This window comes from Mixophyes fleayi, chromosome 4 (assembly GCF_038048845.1).
Source record: "Mixophyes fleayi isolate aMixFle1 chromosome 4, aMixFle1.hap1, whole genome shotgun sequence".
Lineage (NCBI taxonomy): Eukaryota > Metazoa > Chordata > Amphibia > Anura > Limnodynastidae > Mixophyes > Mixophyes fleayi.
In genome coordinates, this window is record NC_134405.1 from 321411207 (window position 1) to 321432500 (window position 21294).

The window sequence follows — 21294 nt, forward strand, 5'->3', positions numbered from 1 at the left end:
TGCAGGAAAACGGAGCACGATTTTGAGCAATCCGGCTCTCGCCGTAAGGTTAGGGGGAGGGGTTTCCGGAGAGAGTTGTCCTTTAAGTACAGATATAAACTGTTGCAATCAGCTTTACATTTGTCTCCCAATAGTATGGTGATAGGTGCCAGTGTCCTTTTTACCCTACTGAAATATAAGGTGAACCTGTCTCCACGCTCCCTTTGCAGTGGGTGCCACTCAAGGTTTCTGGGGAAAAGGTAAATCATATTTTGGGGAGACAGCAGCATGCAATCACCTAACACAGCAGCATCCAATCACCTAACACAGAGGCATCCAATCACCTAACACAGCAGCATCCAATCACCTAACACAGCAGCATGCAATCACCTAACACAGCAGCATCCAATCACCTAACACAGCGGCATCCAATCACCTAATACAGCGGCATCCAATCACCTAACACAGCGGCATCCAATCACCTAACACAGCAGCATGCAATCACCTAACACAGCGGCATCCAATCACCTAATACAGCGGCATCCAATCACCTAACACAGCAGCATCCAATCACCTAACACAGCAGCATCCAATCACCTAATACAGCGGCATCCAATCACCTAACACAGCAGCATCCAATCACCTAACACAGCAGCATCCAATCACCTAACACAGCGGCATCCAATCACCTAACACAGCAGCATCCAATCACCTAACACAGCAGCATCCAATCACATCCTAATACAGCGGCATCCAATCACCTAACACAGCAGCATGCAATCACATCCTAATACAGCGGCATCCAATCACCTAACACAGCAGCATCCAATCACCTAACACAGCAGCATGCAATCACCTAACACAGCAGCATGCAATCACCTAGCACAGCGGCATCCAATCACCTAACACAGCAGCATCCAATCACCTAACACAGCGGCATCCAATCACCTAACACAGCAGCATCTAATCACCTAACACAGCAGCATGCAATCACCTAACACAGCAGCATCCAATCACCTAACACAGCGGCATCCAATCACCTAATACAGCGGCATCCAATCACCTAACACAGCGGCATCCAATCACCTAACACAGCAGCATGCAATCACCTAACACAGCGGCATCCAATCACCTAATACAGCGGCATCCAATCACCTAACACAGCAGCATCCAATCACCTAACACAGCAGCATCCAATCACCTAATACAGCGGCATCCAATCACCTAACACAGCAGCATCCAATCACCTAACACAGCAGCATCCAATCACCTAACACAGCGGCATCCAATCACCTAACACAGCAGCATCCAATCACCTAACACAGCAGCATCCAATCACATCCTAATACAGCGGCATCCAATCACCTAACACAGCAGCATGCAATCACATCCTAATACAGCGGCATCCAATCACCTAACACAGCAGCATCCAATCACCTAACACAGCAGCATGCAATCACCTAACACAGCAGCATGCAATCACCTAGCACAGCGGCATCCAATCACCTAACACAGCAGCATCCAATCACCTAACACAGCGGCATCCAATCACCTAACACAGCAGCATCCAATCACCTAACACAGCAGCATGCAATCACCTAACACAGCAGCATCCAATCACCTAACACAGCGGCATCCAATCACCTAATATAGCGGCATCCAATCACCTAACACAGCGGCATCCAATCACCTAACACAGCAGCATGCAATCACCTAACACAGCAGCATCCAATCACCTAATACAGCGGCATCCAATCACCTAACACAGCAGCATCCAATCACCTAACACAGCAGCATCCAATCACCTAATACAGCGGCATCCAATCACCTAACACAGCAGCATCCAATCACCTAACACAGCAGCATGCAATCACCTAACACAGCGGCATCCAATCACATCCTAATACAGCGGCATCCAATCACCTAACACAGCAGCATGCAATCACCTAACACAGCAGCATCCAATCACCTAACACAGCGGCATCCAATCACCTAATATAGCGGCATCCAATCACCTAACACAGCGGCATCCAATCACCTAACACAGCAGCATCCAATCACCTAACACAGCAGCATCCAATCACCTAACACAGCAGCATGCAATCACCTAACACAGCAGCATCCAATCACCTAACACAGCGGCATCCAATCACCTAATACAGCGGCATCCAATCACCTAACACAGCGGCATCCAATCACCTAACACAGCAGCATGCAATCACCTAACACAGCGGCATCCAATCACCTAATACAGCGGCATCCAATCACCTAACACAGCAGCATCCAATCACCTAACACAGCAGCATCCAATCACCTAATACAGCGGCATCCAATCACCTAACACAGCAGCATCCAATCACCTAACACAGCAGCATCCAATCACCTAACACAGCGGCATCCAATCACCTAACACAGCAGCATCCAATCACCTAACACAGCAGCATCCAATCACATCCTAATACAGCGGCATCCAATCACCTAACACAGCAGCATGCAATCACATCCTAATACAGCGGCATCCAATCACCTAACACAGCAGCATCCAATCACCTAACACAGCAGCATGCAATCACCTAACACAGCAGCATGCAATCACCTAGCACAGCGGCATCCAATCACCTAACACAGCAGCATCCAATCACCTAACACAGCGGCATCCAATCACCTAACACAGCAGCATCCAATCACCTAACACAGCAGCATGCAATCACCTAACACAGCAGCATCCAATCACCTAACACAGCGGCATCCAATCACCTAATACAGCGGCATCCAATCACCTAACACAGCGGCATCCAATCACCTAACACAGCAGCATGCAATCACCTAACACAGCGGCATCCAATCACCTAATACAGCGGCATCCAATCACCTAACACAGCAGCATCCAATCACCTAACACAGCAGCATCCAATCACCTAATACAGCGGCATCCAATCACCTAACACAGCAGCATCCAATCACCTAACACAGCAGCATCCAATCACCTAACACAGCGGCATCCAATCACCTAACACAGCAGCATCCAATCACCTAACACAGCAGCATCCAATCACATCCTAATACAGCGGCATCCAATCACCTAACACAGCAGCATGCAATCACATCCTAATACAGCGGCATCCAATCACCTAACACAGCAGCATCCAATCACCTAACACAGCAGCATGCAATCACCTAACACAGCAGCATGCAATCACCTAGCACAGCGGCATCCAATCACCTAACACAGCAGCATCCAATCACCTAACACAGCGGCATCCAATCACCTAACACAGCAGCATCCAATCACCTAACACAGCAGCATGCAATCACCTAACACAGCAGCATCCAATCACCTAACACAGCGGCATCCAATCACCTAATATAGCGGCATCCAATCACCTAACACAGCGGCATCCAATCACCTAACACAGCAGCATGCAATCACCTAACACAGCAGCATCCAATCACCTAATACAGCGGCATCCAATCACCTAACACAGCAGCATCCAATCACCTAACACAGCAGCATCCAATCACCTAATACAGCGGCATCCAATCACCTAACAAAGCAGCATCCAATCACCTAACACAGCAGCATGCAATCACCTAACACAGCGGCATCCAATCACATCCTAATACAGCGGCATCCAATCACCTAACACAGCAGCATGCAATCACCCAACACAGCAGCATCCAATAACCTAGCACAGCGGCATCCAATCACCTAATGCAGCGGCATCCAATCACATCCTAATACAGCGGCATCCAATCAACTAATACAACGGCATCCAATCACCTAATACAGCGACATCCAATCACATCCTAACACAGCTGCATCCAATCACCTAACACAGCGGCATCCAATCACATCCTAACAAAGCGGCATCCAACCACATAACACAGCGGCATCCAATCACCTAACACAGCGGCATCCAATCACATCCTAACACAGCGGCATCCAACCACATAACACAGCGGCATCCAATCACCTAACACAGCGGCATCCAATCACATAACACAGCGGCATCCAACGACATAACACAGCGGCATCCAATCACCTAACACAGCGGCATCCAATCACATAACACAGCGGCATCCAATCACATAACACAGCGGCATCCAACGACATAACACAGCGGCATCCAACCACATAACACAGCAGCATCCAATCATCTAACACAGCGGCATCAAACCACATAACACAGCGGCATCCAATCACCTAACACAGCGGCATCCAATCACCGAACACAGCGGCATCCAATCACCTAACACAGCAGCATCCAATCACCTAACACAGCAGCATCCAATCACCTAACACAGCAGCATCCAATCACCTAACACAGCAGCATCCAATCACCGAACACAGCAGCATCCAATCACCTAACACAGCGGCATCCAATCACATCCTAACACAGCTGCATCCAATCACCTAACACAACAGTATCCAATCACGTAACACAGGAGCATCGAATCAACTAGGACAGCAGAAAATTGGCACGGTCTGATGTGAATGACAAATATTCTTAGTACAGCGCTGTGGAATTGGTGGCGCTATATAAACAAATGGTGATGATGATAATGATGGTTAAAAGGCCAACTTTCCAGTCTTAACCATTGTACAGCCTAGTCATAAATTAAATTCTAAACTACATACAACAGTGACCAAGGAATCAAGGTAAATAGGATTATAATCGATTTTTAATGATACATTCTATTTGAAAGTACCCAGTAAACTAATGTAATATTAAACTAAAGTCATTCAGGATGCAGTATGTTATATTATTTTGTACTACTGTAATTAAAGATTGAAATAGCTGCAGGGCAGAGATCAGACATGAAGTTAGCCTGAAGCGCAGCTATAGCAAGAACTCAAACTGACATACCCTGTAACAGGCTCTCCATATATAAGTATGTGATCCTTCTATTACTTTATATACAGACCATTGCACAGATCCAATCATACAGAACAATCATTTCTTATCCTATCGTATGCATATCAATTAGTGTGTGGGCAACAAAAAAACAATAACTATATAATATGATTTATAAAATCCTTTATGCAGCCGTACATGCCATCCATATTTATGTTGTCCAGATCTCTGAAAAGGTCAGATCAGTGTGTGCAGTTTAAAATTGGTTATTTTAGAAATTATGCTGCAAGTTGGAGCCAAAACAATCAATTTAACCAAAATTCCCTCGAATTTGGTTGTCCAATGGAAATCCAGTAGGTTCTGGACACAAAAATGATCAGATCTGTACGTGTGTGGCATGCTTTACTATAGAAACATAGAATTTGAGGGCAGATAAGAACCATTTTGCCCATTTAGTTTGCTCATTGTTCAAACCCGATTTGATCCTTAGTTCTTTGTAAGGACAATCTAAAGACAGGTGGGCAAGGTCCCAAGGAGCTGAACTTGGGATTTGAACCAGAGTCTCCAGCAGTTTTACTGCTAAATGCTCTGTGCTCATAACCACTAACTTATTCCTTCTCATATTTGCACAATGTATAATTGTCAGTTGTCACTAACTCCCAAGAGTTGTCCCTACAATTATTTATCTTTCACAATGTCCCTGTTTTGAGAGGGATGATAAACACTTTAAGGTTTTGAAATGGCGCACAGCCCATCCGAAAGCCGCAGGGACTGCGCGAAGCTGCAGAGGTAGCTTGTGACTTTGAGGACCAACTTGAAGCCACAATCATCCCCTTAGCAGCCATTTTTAAGCGCCTAACAAAAATGGTTCTACACTACAGGGACAGGTGCTACACATCTCCGTCACATGTCACAAACTTGGAACGCTGCGTTAAATCTACAAAGTCAAACAAACTTTCCTGCCTGTACCATGATGCAGAATGGTATGTTCTGTTTATGTATGCATGGAATCCTGCATGCAGCCAAAAGAGCGTCAGCAGGTAAATCTTTTGAACTTTGCAGATTTAAATAGCAATAAATACATTAAACATTTAGTGGTTTCTTTAGGAGGAGATGTCATCGGTACACAGTGCAATATTCATCATCTCATTGATACTGGTTGGTTAAAGGTGCAAAACCCACTACATTTTAAACAACATGAGCCTTTGTAACATGAAGCTATTCTCCTGTAACTCAGTTGTCCATATATAAAATCAATCCGTGTGGCAGATTTAGATGGCTGACACTCAGGAGTCTGCAACACACATAAAAGCATTGGTGTCTGCTTCTTCCCTGGAGAGCGTAACCTGACTTCTTACTGACAGCCAGTCAGTCATGCAGCTCCTCAGTGGTCACATGACCACAGAGGAAGGGGGTGGGGCTTGCATGGAGCCCAGTTCAAAAGATGGCTGCATGGTCACAACAAGATTACTGACAGGAAATTTGCTGCTTACTATCATAACGTTTTCTGAAAACTCTTGCATTGTGATAAGCCCCTGACATCTTTATAAATGTATTTGGGAATGTCATTATTAATCCTTTCATCGAAGATAATGTAATATTTTTAGTTTAACGGAGCTTTAAATCAGTTTTTTTGTCCTGGGATAACCAATCAAAATCAATAAAAAGCTGCAGAAAACCATTTCACTAATATTACTATTAGCATAGAGTGTAGGAGAGAGAAAGGGCCCACCCCACCCACACACACACATACAGACGTGCACACATACAAAATTAAATATAAAAGTGAGCTTATAACGAGCTGTGTCTCTGTGTGTGTGTGTGTGTGTGTGTGTGTGTGTGTTAGGGAATTTAGACTGTAAGCTCCAATGGGGCAGGGACTGATGTGAGTGAGTTCTCTGTACAGCGCTGTGGAATCAGTGGCGCTATATAAATAAATGGTGATGATGATGATGATATCAAAAAGTGAAATCTCTTATAGAGATATTGTGGACATGTACAGACAGCGATTCCCAACCAATACAATGTAGAGAAAAATGTTCACTTGAAAACTTAACTTTGTGACATTAATAATATGAAAGTTTCCCTATATTAAAAAGCATAAAAGAAAAATAGGTGAATTTATGATGGCACCCCTTCAGAATAACCCTGCTATATGTGTGCGATTCTGTTCACGGCCTTAGTACATGGATAATTTATTGTTGTCTGTGCAATGTGTGTGTTTTACACAGGGATGCTTTGAATGTCTCATGATCTTACCCCTCGCACTCCAGCCCTGGCTGAGCGACAGCTGAAGCGAATGCTGGCAAACTTCCCGAACCATCACTGCAAATTCTGCATGCAAATTAAATGAATTGTGACTTGCTTCATTAACTCAGAGCTGATGTATTGCGCACTTTCCATCAGTGGATGTTTCACCTGTTTAGCATTTTTGCAGACTATCAAAAATTCACTATAGAACGCATTTTTTTTTTTTAAAGGAAAGTTAATTGGGATGAATGTGGGTACACAGTCATAACTGGAAAGAGTCTTATTTACAACAGCATCAAACATTTAACAATTTGAAACTGCTTGAACACAGGAAGAATCTGACAGATAAGGGATTTTGGAACCAGTAACAGAGACGTAAGTTTTGTGCGCCATCTAGTGTTTCTGAATAAAATTGCACAGGTACTCTGATATGTTTGTCTTGACAGAAAAGAAGTCTTTAATGATAGCCATATTATTATACAGTTATCATTAGACTATTATAAAGAGAAAATTAAATAGAACCATTTCTAATTCCTTTTAATAATGCATTTGTCTAAGTCGGAGGTAACCTAATGCCCATACATAAAATTAGGGACCGATGTTAGTCCTGGAAACATTTGCAATACCTATCACGATGATCATGATTCACAGCTGTCACATTCTCCTTTAAATAGTGTAGTACGAATAAATATTTTACTGATATAAGGATTTCTCCGAGAATCTTATTTTTTTTTTTTTAAGCAGGCAATTATCTCTTAAAGCCACAGGCCGGACTGCGTTGTAGGCGGAGACGTGTGGTAAGGACTCAATCTTGTCACGAAACTCCACCCACTGAGAGCCTGATTCCTACCGGAACGCAACTTGCACATACGTTGCGTTTTTAAAAAGAGCACAGAACTTGTGTATAGTTTCCTACCGCATTCTAATCCAAGAGTATCTCTAGATACGCTTTGAATTCAACCTGGGTGTAAGTACGCTCTGCCTAAGCAACGCGTTGTTATATTCAATATTAGTTACATACAGTTTATCTGTGATAGCTAGTGGTATCAATATGTGTACTTTTTAATTCAAAGACTATGCCGTCACAGTCATCACTATCAGTGCCCTCTAGTGGCAGCAAAGGTAAAAAACGCAGCCTGCCCCGTCCCTCCCCCATTCTGCCTCTCAAGTCGTAAAGAGCCGTAAGCGTCATTGACGTTCAGACATGAATTGCATGCAGTTGCGTTCATTGGTAAAGTCTGTATGTGGGCATGCCAGAGCTATTTCACACAAACACGCTACGCAAATGGACTTATGTCATGAATCACATGCATCCTGCCCCACCCAACTGATGAAGCAAATTGTGCCATTAAGTCTTGCCCATGTCCTTTCCATTCCACAAAATAGATGAGTATAAGTATTAAGTGTAACTAATAAGAGGTGGGTGGAGTACAATGACTGAACCACCTTTCATCATCAACATTAATTTATATAGCGCCAGCTAATTCCGTAGCGCTTTACAATTGGAAACAAACATTAATAAGACAATACTGGGTAAAACATACAGACAGAGGTAAGAGAACCCTGCTCGCAAGCTTACAATCTATGGGACAATGGGAGTTTGAAACACAAGGGCATTTGCTACATCATATTGCACACTGGACCAGCTAGAATGCAAAGGTAAAAGTACTGAGTGGGCTGTGTGATCAGTCTCACAGCAATGTTGGTCAGAGGGTTGTTGTCTTGTGTTAGCTGTGTAGAGGTTGGTAATAGGGTAACCTAGGGAGATTAAGATGGTGGTTGAGGAATATCATAAGCTTGTCTGAAGAGGTGGGTTTTCAGAGAACGCTTGAAGGTTTGAAGACTAGAGGAAAGTCTTACTGTGCGAGGGAAAGAATTCCACAAAGTGGGTGTAGCCCAAAAAAAGTCCTGTAACCGGGAAGGGGAGGATGTGATAAGAGTGGAGTAGAGACATAGATCTTGTGCAAAACGGAGGTGTCGAGTTGGGAGATATTTTGAGACAAGTGAGAAGATGTTGGTGCAATTTTGTTGATGGCCTTATGTGTTAATAGAAGAATTTTATATTGGATTCGTTGACATACAAGCAACCAATGTAGAGACTGACAGAGTGACTCAGCAGAGGAAGAACAGTTTGCAAGAAAAATCAATCTAGCCGCTGCGTGCAAAATAGATTGTAGGGGTTCAAGTCTGACTTTGGGAAGACCAGTAAGGAGGGAATTGCAATAGTCGATGCGGGAGATAAGTGCATGAATTAATGTTTTTGCGGTGTCTTGTGTGAGATATGTGCGTATTCTGGAAATGTTCTTTAGATGTATGTAACATGATTTAGATACAGAGTTATTGTGGGGACCTTTGTCCTCATGGTGAAGTTCACTCAGGTTCTTGCTGTTAAATCTGAAGACAAGTCCATGATACTCTGTCAGCTGAATTTTTAACAACTGTATACGGATTGAAATGCATTATGCGTCTAACATAACACCAAGTTCCTGCGGACCTTCACTTTTAATGACACAAGTGGCACAGCACATTAATCTTAATAATGTCAATGTGCATGTTTTAATTGAAAAGGAGAAAAACCCCCACAAATAACACTGTACGCCACAAAGGATGTAATTGCAAGGCAGCGTATCACTACTCCCCAGAGGACTAGACCGCAAGGTTTCATATGAATTTACCAGCCATGCGGCAGACCCTGAAGTGATCTGATGTAATTCTGATGCATGAGCGATCGTAAAAATTGCTTTAAACTGGGTCTCTCTAGTAAATCTTTTCCTCTGTGTTTTATAATAGAAAAAAAAAGTGTAGAATCGCAACAGAAACTCAATTAGTGCTCAACGGAGGCAAAGGAGACTTTTTAAAGAGAACTTACGTTCCCTGGGTATGAGCTGGGCCATTATAAGGCTCACTCGCTGCCAACATTTGTTATTTGAATACATTTCCTAGAAAGCTTTGTTGCTGTCAGGCAGATGTATCTATGCCATGTAACTATGCTATGACGTGCATTATACTAAAGGAGGTTTCAAAGCATTAATTTGATGGCTTTTTGGGGTTTTCTTCTAGTATACACAAAAATTACATAATGGATAATAATGTAATATTGTCCAGGACGGAGCACTGTGCACCTTAAAATACGAAAGCCTGGACTGTAATAATCCCCCTTTTTGAGCCTTGAAACTCCAGGGAGAAACCTGTAGAACCCAAGGCTGTCAGTGCATCTAAACTCAAGGCTCTCGGATTGGCAGATAAAGGTCAGAAGGTGGATTCATTGATAAATGTTGGCCCGTACACTCCCAGCAGACACAATTCTGTCTGCAGATGGAGCTGTTGATTTACCGTCTTCGCACATAAGAAATCTTGCAGACAACGTGTCACGCAGCACTTATATGACAGGGCGCTAGACAGAAAACAGACGGTGTCACCTGTGAATGCAGCATACTGTGCATGCTAGGTATGTCTTTATTAGACAGTTAAATATGTAAATATCAAGAAATGTGTCTGACAGTTATTGCAAGAAATTGAGCTGTTCGTGCTGTGACACAGTCCTGGGGCTGCTGCTGTTGTGGAGTTGGTTTTACAATTGTAGTTAGACATTATTAGGGCTAATTGTTATGTAATGCTGAGGAATCAGTGCAATGGTACTAGTCACCACTAGGGGGCACTGGCATAGGTGTACGGATTTGTACGGTGTTGTGGATGGGGTGCCTAAAGAGGCCACACACTGATTTATCATACCTTCTAAAAAGGCAAAGTGGAGGTGTTGCCCTTAGCAACCAATCAGATTCTAGCAATCGCTGTTCTAGAATGTACTAGATAGATAAGTAGAATCTGATTGGTTGCTACAGGCAACGTCTTTTTTGCTGATTAGAATGTTCAATAAGTCTACTCCTGACAGTTACAAGGTAGCAGCTATATGTTATCTATAAGCCCTGTCTGTGCTCTACAGAGATCACGGATGACATGCAGGATTTTATAGTTCCACAACAGCCGCCTAAGAGTGTTGCAAGCAATTGCTGAGACAGGCAGCTTCTACCTTAAGCCTATAATCTATTCTTCAATGAACCTAACAAACAACATATATTTTCATTAATAACCCGCCCTGCGCAGAAACAGCCTTAAATTAAAGGACAGTCTTCAAAATAAGAAAACCTGCTTACCGGGAGATTTACAAATTGAAGCCTCGGGGCTCGTCTTTCGCCTTTTTCTATTCTTTCTATAAAAGAGTGAAAATGAAAAATCAATTATTATAAAACAAAAAAGGCTTAAAGTCAACTAAAACATTAGGCGTCTTGAAACACAAGTTAAGACATGGCGGAGATTTAGTAAAACGCTGGAAGGATCACTTTACATTCCACCCAGCACAGCAGGTGATTTAATATTTAATGTGAAGCATGAAATAATAAGGAACACACTATCATATTACACTTTATTATAGTGGGCTTATACAAGCACTCCGTGCATGTTACCTGTAGCAAGTCTGCAATTATCAAATAATATTTTTCTTCATTAATATACTTGAAGTCAATTTAAAGTGGAAATAAGTTAAAGTGAAATACAGTTAAATGCCCCAATCCTAAAAACAAGCAAGGACCCAACACACACATATTATATATATATATATATATATATATATATATATATATATATATTATATGTATATTGAATGCACACATCAATTCTACAGGTTTTTTTTGTCTACTTTTGTCTACTTCTGTTGACAAGGGTCTGCGTCTTTTTTAAAGGGACCATTACTGTAGTTACATAAATAAGATGCTTTAGGCTTCTAAGCACTTCCTTGTCTTATCTTCCCCATGCCAAAGTGATAAAGAAACTACCTAACTGCAACATTACAGTTAGATCTTGATCAATACGTTGGTGACGCTGCAACAGTTTAATGGTCTGCAGGCTAATTGTCTGTAAATTACATTAAAAATGTCAATATGTTAAACTCCTGTAATAAAAAATACTGGGCACAAACTTGGGATACAGCTGCAGTATAGGGTGATGGAAATCTCTGACTTTTCCACTATGATCATCATCATCATCATTTATTTATATAGCGCCAACATATTCCGTAGCGCTTTACAATTGGGGACAAACATAATAAACTAATAAACAAACTGGGTAAAACAGACAAATAGGTGAGAAGGCCTTGCTCGCAAGCTTACAATCTATGGGACAATGGGAGGTGACACATGAGGTTAAGTCTACATTTGCAGTCGGCCCAGCCAGACTGCAAAGGAAATAGTGACTCATAAGCTAAATGATCCTGTCACACAACAATGTTGGTCAAGGGGTAGTTGTAGAACGGGTGGTAATAGGGTAATGTAGTGAGGTTAATAGGGTGGTTGAGGAATATTATAAGCTTGTCTGAAGAGGTGGTTTTTTTAGAGAATGCTTGAAAGTTTGTAGACCAGAAGAGAGTCTTATTGTGCGAGGGAGAGAATTCCATAGAGTGGGTGCAGCCCGAAAAAAATCCTGTAACCGGGAATGGGAGGATGTAATGAGTGTGGATGAGAGACGCAGATCTTGTGGAGAACAGAGGTGCCGAGTTGGGAGATATTTTGAGACAAGAGAGGAGATGTGTGTTGGTGCAGCTTTGTTGATGGCCTTGTAGGTTAGTAAAAGTATTTTATATTGGATTCGGTAGAAAACAGGCAGCCAGTGTAGAGACTGACAGAGTGATTCAACAGAGGAATAACGATTGAATGAACCGAGATCTTTTCTGTCTAATCTATGCAATATCATGGCCACAAGACCTCCTAGGAGACCTCTCATTATCCCCATGTGATCACAGGTCCATAGGTCATGGGGCAACATGGTGGCTTAGTGGTTAGCACTTCTGCCTCACAGCACTGGGATCATAATTTCGATTCCCAACCATGGCCTTATCTGTGTGGAGTTTGTATGTTCTCTCCGTGTTTGCGTGGGTTTCCTCCGGGTGCTCCGGTTTCCTCCCACACTCCAAAAACATACTGGTAGGTTAACTGACTGCTATTAAAATTGCCCTTAGTCTCTCTCGGTCTCTGTGTGTGTGTGTGTGTATATTAGGGAATTTAGACTGTAAGCTCCAATGGGGCAGGGACTGATATGAATGAGTTCTCTGTACAGCGCTGCGGAATTAGTGCCGCTATATAAATAAATAGATGATGATGATGATGATAGGTTCTCTAATGACTAAGAAAGAAGACTTGTCTGACAAAACAATACAGGATACTACAATCTAAGAGTTGATCACTGTCACAATTGGCCATTCAATAATGAAAGAGCCAATATATATTCTGACTAGCAAACTAAGCTTGATAGTTTAATCTACTGCTATGCAATATTTATAGAATCCGGTGCCATTATATTGTTTTATACCTATAATTACGATATGAAATAATTTAAGAATATAACTATGTGCCTTGCAGGTAATGAGATCAGGAGGAAGAAGAGAGATGGGATATCACTGTCTAAATGTCACATATCACATTAAGCAGTGCACAGACTCCCTTTAATACTACGAGACTTCATCCAGTTATCGGCTCCTGAGAAGATATGTATTCAGCAGCTGGGTCTCCTCTGGATGGCGTGCGTGGAGTACACAGACTGTCCCTCGCCGCGCCATCACGATTTATAATTATCATAACCATAGCAAGCAGAAGATTTTGTCTTTGTACAGAGTATTTATAACGTAAAACTGTAACATAAATCACAGCGCAAAGTTCTTAGCCTACAGGAAGCGAGAAATATAGTTGTTTAAATTTAATTACAGCATATGGGAAGTCTCAGGACCAGCAGCTCCAAATGGAATAACGCAAGGTATTGGAGATGGAGTTTAGATAATAAGGAGCAGTGTTAGTGAATTTCAAATAGGCCCAAGTAGCAGTGAAAGTGATATATCCCATACACTGTACGTACATTCCAATGGCAATTATAAACACTATTTAAATCATGCTACAATTCATGCTGCTATTCAATATAATATAAAAAGTTAGATATGTCAACTCATTCAACAACACAATATCTCCGCATCATTTCTGATGTCTCCGTCACTCCCACAGATCATCTACTGAAATAACCTGTGCTGTTGTGAACGTTCCTGAGGATCTCATTGGCTACATGTTGCTCTTGTACCGCCCACATTAAAAATTATTACACACAAGACACGCACAAGATAAAAAATACAGGTGAACTGACTTTAGCCAAATGCACTAAATAATGAGGGGACATTTAGTAATATTAACAAAAAAAAATGACAAAAAAGTATACTTTATGAACACGTTAATTTTTTAACTATTTAAAACAGTAATCCCATGGAGAAAATCAGGTTATTTTTATATAAATCACCGTGGCAGGCTGTAGGAAGATTGCTGGTATTTACCATTTTCCATAGTTTATTTTTTTTCTTCAGGCTGCTGTTAATGATTTATGATTGTAGACTACCATGGCAACCACAGTCACATGGCACATGATGTAGTGAGCGGAGAGGCTTTGGAACATACCTCTGAGCTCTCTCTTCACTATGACATCCTCCTTCTCCCCCCTCTGCCATCACATGACATGCTGAGAGTTGTGAGCCTGTGTCTGTGTCGCAGACTGACTGTGTCCGCATCTGGCAGTCCTTTTTACTTGCCAACCAGAGAACTTTTGAAAAGGAGAAAATGATTTGTAGGAGGGGAGCTAAGAAAATGATCAGATGCATGCTTAAAAGGTACTTAACTTGCTATTTAAAAAATAAATCTTCTGTGTGGGACTGCTGCTTTATTTAGCTTGTTGTGCCAAGTGCGGTGGAAGCCGGTGACATCAAGTGGGCAATTATATATGAAAAACGGTCTAACACTTGTATGGAATTATCACGCAATAACTTTTAAATGCATACTATCTCAGACATGGGAAGGAATCTACTAAATGTGTAATGATTCTACAATAAATCTTTTGATAAGAATTTTTACTAGTAAGGTATTTACAAGAAAGGGATTTACCAGTCACTGGAGACGGCGCAAGGCTGACGGCTCTGCTAATTACAGTGAATGACTGTTCAATCCCGCAGATCATCTAACCATGAAGTGACAAATGTTATACTGGGCTGCAATCACATGCAGACAATCAAAAGGGCCGTTCAAATGGGGAGATCATACTTGCTTTCATCTGCCTATGACATAGCAGAGAGATATCTTTGGAGGGTTGGTCAGATAACTTAGTCAAGTGGCAGATTTATAAGTGGACATCAAGGAAGTGGAAACAATTTGGCAGCTTACTAAACAGTTCCCAGTTTGCTACTGATTTCTATGATGTTTAATGGGTCAGGATCCTCAAAATAAAATCACCATCGTCATTATTCTTATAGCACCACTAATTCCGCGGCGCTGTACAGAGAACTCATTCACATCAGTCCCTGCACCAATAGAGCTTACAGTCTAAATTCCCTAACACACACACACACAGACACAGACACAGACTAGGGTCAGTTTTTTATAGCATCCAATTAACCTACCAGTATGTTTTTGGATTGTGGGAGGAAACCGGAGCACCCGGAGGAAACCCACGCAAGCACGGGGAGAACATACAAACTCCTCACAGATATGGCCATGGTCGGGAATCGAACTCACGACCCCAATGCTGTGAGGCAGAAGTGCTAACCACTAAGCCATCGTGCTGCCTTCATGTATATGTTGTATACATTTAAACAAAACAGAACGTTACCATTTATTTAATTAGAAAATAAAGCAACATTTTGTTTATGTTCATCGGTTGCTCCTCCAAAGGACGGTTGGCCATGCTGGGACATTAAGTTTCACAACACCTGAAGACTCACAAACTATTTAAAATCCACACATTTCTCACTGATGTTAATGCATATAAATGTGAAATGCATATATGTGCAGCACCCCAGTGTCTATTTATCATCTTAATATTTTCAACTGTGTGCATGTAAAATAATATTGGTATTTTAGGGAGGGTTAAGCTATTTTCCGGCCCTTAAGCTTAGGAATGTAGCCAAATATATGCTAAGTAAAACAATAAAAGTAGAGAAAATTGCAGTACCACCTATGACCACCAGGTGTAGACTCCTTTCAAACCCATACATTTACTTTCTGTACAGTGCTCCTGCTTTATAAGGCTGGGTACACACTACAGGGTTTTCAGCCGATTATCGTGACGAAAAGATAAAACGACTGTTCGGCCTAATATCACATCAGTGTGTACACTCCAGCGATGAACGATTATCGTTCCAAAGCACATCGCATCGTTTCATTTGATTTTTAAACCGGACTAAAAATCTCGTTCAACGATGGAACGATGTTGTTCCAGTTCTGCAGTGTGTCTGCACTCAGGACCGGCCGTGTCCATAGATCTCTATGGAGTGTGCAGAGTCACCATCTTTTCAGCCGATGGTTATGACAGATGAAGAGCACAGATCTGAAGGTCAATCAGCTGACGTTATAAAGACGGAGCACGGTGTTGTGTAGGACACAATTCATATATAATTAGCAAACGGAGAGAGACAGAGAAAACATTCACTATAATACGCAGCATAATAGTAAATAAATATCATCACTTTATTGGATTACACATTTCAATGGGCCAAACCTGGGACAGTTTGTAACTATGACTATGGAACGGTTCCCATATGAATCCTGTGTTTGGTGCTACAAGTTCCTGTTCTATGTTATGCTTTATATTTGGAACCCCGTATTCTCCCACGCTCGCCACTAATATTTTACTGTAAATACTTTAAATGTTAATAATTCTGTTCTTCTTGTTACTCAGAAAGTTCAAGTAGTGGAAAAGATAAATGAGCGCTTCTGCATTTTATCATAGGGCTCTGTGAGAGAAGATAAAGCGTATGGTAAATCACGAGGAGAACCGCAGAGATAACTCAAGTTGTCCTGACACCCGAGGATTCTGGGACACTGATATAAATGTAACACAAGTCACAGGACTCGTGACAAGGTACAAATACCAGAGGAGGCCTGTGCAATATTAAGAATATTATAGTGTGTCAGAACGTCAAACTGTGCTAAATCACAGCAGGATTATAGTGATTCAAAGTATTAATAACAGAAACATTGTGAGTAATTATGAACATACCAGGGAGGAAAAATGTCTATGCTGGGATTTTAGTTTTATTTCCAGTTACATATGATACATATAAACATAAATGACATTAGTGAGCATACTGTCACCTCTAGTAGTCTACTGCATTAAAAGGTATCTTCATTTACTTTTCTATTGATTTTTATTTCCACATAAAACACTAGTGATCTGCACACAGTGCCGGATTAAGGGAATGGGGGCCCCTGGGCTAAGGGGGCCTCCATTCCCCTGTGAGGGCCCCCCCCCCGTGATCCGAGCTGCCCCCCCCCCCCGGCACTTACCTCCTTCTTTGGTGTGCTGTACGCTCTTTGCTGAGAAGATCTCGTGAGAGTGAGACTCACGAGATCTCCTCAGTAAGGAGACTACAGCGCACCGGGGAAGGACCGCAGTGAAAGTGTTCAGCAGCACTGACTGCGCCGGGGGCGCCCCCGCCCCTGACCGATCAATACTGCTGCTGAGCACTTACAAGGGCCCCCTGGATGCCATAGGCCCCTGGGCTGTAGCCCAGTTAGCCCTATGGTTAATCCGGACCTGTCTGCACACAGTGAAGACATCCGTTCTGTGGGCTGAACAATTCTCTAGGAACCAGTGAAATCACAGATACACTTGCTGATTAATATTCATGAGGTGTGACGTTTATTCATGGGTCCCTTTTGGCTACTTTCTCATGAATATTGGTCTGGCTCACAAAATGGCTGCCTGCAGTGTGTGTTCCCTTACAGTCATGACTTAATAAAGACATACATAGACCTCCAACAAGCAAAAATGGAAAAGTTACAATTAAGAAGGTTGTACAAAGGATGCCGGACTTTACAGTGACATTTTTAATTTTCCTTCTTCCTTTATCTCGGACCACAATCCCGCAAATGGTCACACAAAGCGCTTTCACGGAGCCACTTCCGAGAAAGAGTAAAAATCTTACAAACATTATTATAGTACTTCTGTCACAGAATATAATGATGTGTATAGTATAAAGAATAATTGTCCACTAATCTAAAGTATGCGGGAGACTCCCAAATTGCTGGGAGACTACCCGGGGTAGGTGGGCATCAATTCTTCCTGAAGGCCATATTGCGAGCTGCAAAATAGACAGGAGATGTCAGAAAGATGCAAATCGCGTCATCAAGCCCCGCCCACTTCAGTGAACACGGACTAAACCGGGGCGCGATTTTCAGCATTATTCACCTCACCCCACCCACTCGATGATGCAAATACCATCAAACTCCGCCCACATCCCCTTTTCATACCTTGTCCCGTAAGGAAGTTATGAAACGATTCTAACTCGGCAATTCAATTGTCCGCATTACTTATTATTACGGTAATAGTCCGCGTAGATACCGTTATTATGCTAGTTTTACTGTAATAACATAATAACGGTAATATGATTAAAGCGGCAGTACTTCAGGGGGAATTGAATCCTCCCCCCAAGGGAGAATTTAATTAGATGCGAGGTCCCACCATGTATCTCCGGAGCAGTCCACAGAGACGCATCGCGGCGGAGATTTTACTAAAACCTCCACTCATTTTCCCTTGCGTCCCACAGAGATGGTCCGCGAGGGAAAACATCAGCAACTGAATTCCCCCCTATGAAAATTTTCACACAATGTTTACAAAGTGTATTTTCGAACATAAAAACTTTCCACTGTAGCAGTACGAACACTGTAAAATGAACTGATAGTTTTTCATCTGATTTCAGTATCTCGATACGCATTATTATTATTATTATTATTATTAATATTTTTAATGCCGTAGTTAGAGGACAAAATCATGACAGATAATATAAGAGTTTTATGCATTAATGTTGCAGAAGACCTCATGAAAATAGAAGTCATTATAGTTGTGCAATTTAATTACAGAGTAGGGAGAGCCATTATACATTAATAGAGGCCATTTCATTTTACAACGCCTACATGATCCGTTCACACCACTTTAATAAAAACTTTAAAACAGCATCTAAAATATTAAGCTCCATTTTATATGTAAACCAGACACCTGGTGAAATGAAACGCACGGGGCAACGGGAAGAAACATTCCTCAACTAAGTGGCGATTATTAGTGGTTTCATTTATTTCCTGGTGGGGAAATTTAACTTAAAATCGCTGCTGTGTTGCTTCCCCCATAGGAAACAATTATACTTAGTGTGATTTGTCACTGTGATGTTCAGGCTGCTACAAAGCCACCCGAGTCTTTAAAAAAATATATATTATAAAGATATTATTTTGTTACGATACATAAACGATGCTTATATATGTATAGAATGTTAGTAATACTTGTATAAATGGCGAGTTATGATGTTTTTACTTCAGAATTGGTTTAGTGGTTAGCACTTCTGCCTCACAGCACTGGGGTCATGAGTTCGATTCCCGACCATGGCCTTATCTGTGTGGAGTTTGTGTGTTCTCCCCGTGTTTGAGTGGGTTTACTCTGGGTGCTCCGGTTTCCTCCCATAATCCAAAAACATACTAGTAGGTTAATTGGCTGCTAACAAATTCACCCTAGTCTCCCTCTCTGTCTGTGTGTGTGTGTGTGTGTGTGTGTGATTGTGTATGTATGTTAGGGAATTTAGACTGTTAGCTCCAATGGGGCAGGGACTGATGTGAATGAGTTCTCTGTACAGCGCTGCGGAATTAGTGGCGCTATATAAAGAGATGATGATGATGATGATGATGATTAGGAAAACGTATGTATTCCAATGCATAAAGCCTTTATATGATTACGGAACAGCTCAGTGACTTATAATATTCTTATTATTTACAGTAGGGGGTACATTATCCCATACCTCCAAACTGTCACAAATAAGGTACAGTCCCCAATTCTATGGGACTGGCTTTTGCCCTGACTGCCAGGAGATGTACCACAGGCATCAATGCAGTGGTGCTTTTAGGGGAGCAGAGGAGGGTTGGTTGCGGCCTAATGTTTTAGAAGCGCCCCCAAAGTTATGCAGCCAAGCCCCAGTGTGACACCACGTCTATCTGAATTGAAACCACCAAGGCCCCAGCCTACTGTGCCGAAATTAGACCATGCGCTGATCCAACCATGTCACACAACTTTTGAACTCCTAAAATGGACATGGTTTGGGAGCATGCTAGAAGTCGCAGTACACGAACACACACGACATATACACACAAACACGCTCACATGTCCCTTTTTCAGCAGACTCCGTACAATACCAAAAATACAATTTTACCGACGTTCTATCTGTGCTGCAGAAATCAGTTCAAATTATTAGCATCTGTTGTTGGCAACATCAAAACACAATTGCTTAAAGAAAAATGATAACACATGCCAGAAACCCAACACATGATCATGGGGTTGTACACGTGGCATAAAAAGTAACCATAATTGTATGTGTACGAGCAAGGAACTATTTACAATAATAAGAGAAGTGTGTCCCTCAGACTAAACGCAGTTAAAATCATGCGGGTGAGTGACTTACCAAAGAACCTATTAGCTGTGGATTCCTGTAAGTTTCAGCCAATGAGTGCAGGAAGGGGTTGGGACTTATACACAGTTATAAGTCAGTGTGCAGAGGCTTCTGCCCTTCCTGCTTCCGGATTCCGCCCGCCCTCCCTACAATTGGTTACATAACTTTGAATGTAGTTGTTGAGAGTAGGAGAACAGTGCAGTCTGTAACTATGCATATGGTGCTTGGTTGATCTTGTCATAGGTCACTACCCCCCTGCGGTTATGGTGTCATACCATGGTTGGTCCGTTTTGTTAGTAGGACCTTTGGGCCAGTTTTGTATGGTTTATACTGGCGGAGTTTATAGGGGGTGTAGTCTTGCCGTTGGACTTGATCTTAGCACCGGCCAATAGATAAGGTATGATCCTGGGTTGGTGGTATTATGGTCTGACCTTTCCACCGTATTGGTTTTGCGTTCCTGACTGCCCTGCTCTCGTCCGCCTTACAGTCCTATTAGTTTAAAAATAAATAAATACCGTCATTCATTCCAACTTTAATTTTGTGTCCGTGTCTTTATTTGGTTTGGAATAAAGGTTTATCCCAGGTGTGTTATTTGGGAAAAACTTCCCTGCTATGCATTTTAACAACTATGTTGAAACTAAAGCATGCTTTTATATATATATATATATATATATATATATATATATATATATATAGTGCTTTTTT

The 21294-nt window shown here is 41.9% G+C and overlaps 1 protein-coding gene across 1 annotated transcript in view; it reads right to left on the reverse strand.

Moving 5' to 3' along the window:
• The window catches only part of TSPAN9 (tetraspanin 9), a 283711-nt gene that overhangs the window by 216293 nt on the left and 46124 nt on the right, over positions 1-21294 (reverse strand). Inside the window, exon 2 of the mRNA XM_075210193.1 lies at positions 11240-11295. The gene's annotated coding sequence lies outside the window, so the exon portion shown is untranslated. The remainder of the gene's footprint in view (positions 1-11239; positions 11296-21294) is intronic.